General features: G+C 32.3%; 1 pseudogene; it reads left to right on the top strand.

Moving 5' to 3' along the window:
- The first annotated feature begins 579 nt into the window (after window positions 1-579).
- On the top strand, window positions 580-2090 carry LOC120193007 (annotated as a pseudogene).
- Window positions 2091-2940: the final 850 nt, after the last annotated feature.

Below are 2940 nucleotides of genomic sequence, written 5' to 3'. Positions count from 1 at the left end.
ATTTGGGGTTACTATTTGATCTAATTATAATAAAAAAGATTAAAATAATGTAATTAATATTGTGATTTATTTAAAATTACAATTACATTTTCAACTAAAATATAATTACACGATGAGTAGCTTATAATTTTATTGTTTTATACAATAATTTATTAGTGCTCATCGCCGCTCATCGAACGTGAACAATCATCTTATTTTTTAAAAAGACTTTGACTAGGGAGTATTAATTTATATTTTATATGTTTGTTCATCTTTTTATTGTCGTATATGGAAGTAGTTATGTCTTAATTTTGTATTAAATTCATCAGCTTGTGTCGTACCGGAATTGCGTTGCATTTGAACTTCCTAATTAATGAACATCTTAAAGGTTAATTTTGGCAGCCGAAGCCAGTTTCAACAGACCACAAAACTTGATAGATTCCAGAGAATTCATGGCCGAATATCTCGTAGAAAACCGTTTTCATTTCATATATAATACACAAAGGATCAAAGCCGTTTTCTGCTCTTGTTCTTCGATAGGTGATAAAGGGATCAAAATTGTTTGCAACAATTTCTTATTGTCATGAATCTTGACATTCAATGGAAATTAATAACGTGGCGTATGTGAGAATAAAAGAAGAAGAAACAGGAGCAGAAGAGGAACTCAAACAAGAACAAGGTGAAGAAGAAAATTCTTGCAATTCCCAAGTTGAGTTGCCTTTGCAGGAAGAACCCTTACCTCAAATCCCTACCAATGAGAAATCGTGGAATCGGCTACTCAAGCTAATCGCAGTTGGCGTCTCTTCGGTCATTGTGGTTATAGTTGCAATTAAATGGATTGGACCATTTGTGTTGAAAAAGGTAACCAGCAATCTCAGAACATATTTTTTTGTTTAATGTTCATGAATCATGGCATATTTAATTATTTAAAATGGATAGTAGAAGCTATGATTTGAACCCAGATAAATATTTATTGCTGTTGATGTTATTTGCCTGGAGAATGATCTTTTAAGATGATGAGACCTACTTTGATAGTTTTAGGGTCTTGCAAGACGGACATGAACTAAAGAGAATCCAAGTTTGTTCTCCAAAATGCTCATTATATTATGGATAGTAACTAGCTCTTAGAATCCAACTTTGATTGTTCATTTATGGTGCTAGGCCTTTGATAGTCAATCCTGCTATGCTTGAAAGCTGTATTTGTTGATATTTTGACAAAACAACTGTATGAAGCAAAGTAAGATTAGTAGGGTAGGGAGGATTTATATATATGGTAGTATGACGACAGGTGGTTGTCCCGGCTTTACAATGGGAGGCACATGCGTTCAACACGAGCGAGAGAATAAGTGTAATCTTAGCTACATTAGCTGTATTTCCAACCATATGTTTGCCATCTACACCATCAATGTGGATGGCTGGAATGGCATACGGATATGTAAAAGGAATGCTACTGGTCATGGCGGGGGTTTCAGTAGGTGTATCGTTACCATACTTTGTTGGTTCTGTGTTTCACGCCGAGATTCAAGTGAGTTTTGAAACCCTAGCTAGCTTCATTTCATGGTTCCAACAACAATAATCAGTAGTGGGAGTATTTAACATTTTTATTTGTTTTGGTTTTGGGCTGGTATAACGTAGCGGTTGTTAGAGAAATATCCAAAGGAAGCTTCAATATTGAGACTGGCGGGAGAAGGGGGCTGGTTTCATCAGTTCCGGACTGTTACGTTGATTAGGATCAGTCCATTGCCCTACATTATATTTAACTACGCCGCTTGGGCTACCAATGTCCGTTACACTCCTTACCTGATGGGGACATGGGTGGGGATGATTGCCTGAAGTTTTTATTGCACTCTACAGGTTCCCACATCATTTATTAAATCAGATCCAGTTTTGTGTAAACCAACTACTGTTTCATTCTTTTTCTCTTTGTTTTGCAGTGGGATTTTGATACGATCATTTGCAGAGGCCACACAAGACAGAAGGAGTCTTACTCCAAACAGATAATATTCAACGTCGTAGGCTTCTGTGCATCGGTGGGGGCTACCATTTTTATAGGCATTCGCACCAAGAAGAGACTTGATCGACTACACCAGGAAGAGTCGATGCCGGAGTAGGCTGTGATTTAAGCATAAGATGGAGCTTTACCAAGTTCTGTATCATAATTAGGAAGCTAATATAGAAGACATAATTTCATTCATTTTTTTAAAGTCTTCTTTAGTGAAAGAAATGGAAGAAAGAACGGTAATGCATATATGGGTTTGGAATTGATGATCGTAGGTACCTCAATTTGTGATTCCTTTGTAAAGGCTTTGCTAAAAGTGCAGATTTCCATCCGTCTTGACCAGAAAACCCACTTATAGGATTCTTAATACTTGGTTAATATTAAAAGTTGATTTTAGTGTGACCACAATTCTTTAAGCAACATTTAAAGTTTATTTGATCGATAAACTATATTGAGTATTCAATCAATTGAATCTGAAAATTTAAAATATATTTTCGATTGTTGTATTCGATATTATTAAGAGATTTTAAATGTTTTTGTTATTAAAAGATTCTTTAAGCAACATTTAGGGTCCGTTTGTTTCACTGAAAACATTTTTAGAAAATGTTTTCCGTAAAATGAATTACATATTATGGAAAACATTCTCTGGAAAATGTTTTATGGTGTTTGGAAAATGTTGTGTAAACCATTCTTAATAAATTTTTTAGAAATTATTTATTGCAAATATAAAATATAATAAATAATATTATTTATTATAAAACTTAATATTATTATTTTTAAAATATTAAAATAATTTATTTAATACTATTTATGTCAATATTATTATTAAAATGTTATTTCTATAATTTTATAAATAAAAATATTAACTCTGGTATATTCTATTAGAATAAAAATATGATAAATTATATTGAATATCTATAAAAAAAAATATTATATATATTTTAAATTATTAATAAATATAT

This window comes from Hibiscus syriacus, unplaced genomic scaffold (genome assembly GCF_006381635.1).
Source record: "Hibiscus syriacus cultivar Baekdansim isolate YM2019G1 unplaced genomic scaffold, ASM638163v2 tig00116984_pilon, whole genome shotgun sequence".
Lineage (NCBI taxonomy): Eukaryota > Viridiplantae > Streptophyta > Magnoliopsida > Malvales > Malvaceae > Hibiscus > Hibiscus syriacus.
The sequence above is the reverse complement of the archived record's forward strand: the minus strand, read 5'-3'. Positions and strand labels throughout refer to the sequence as shown.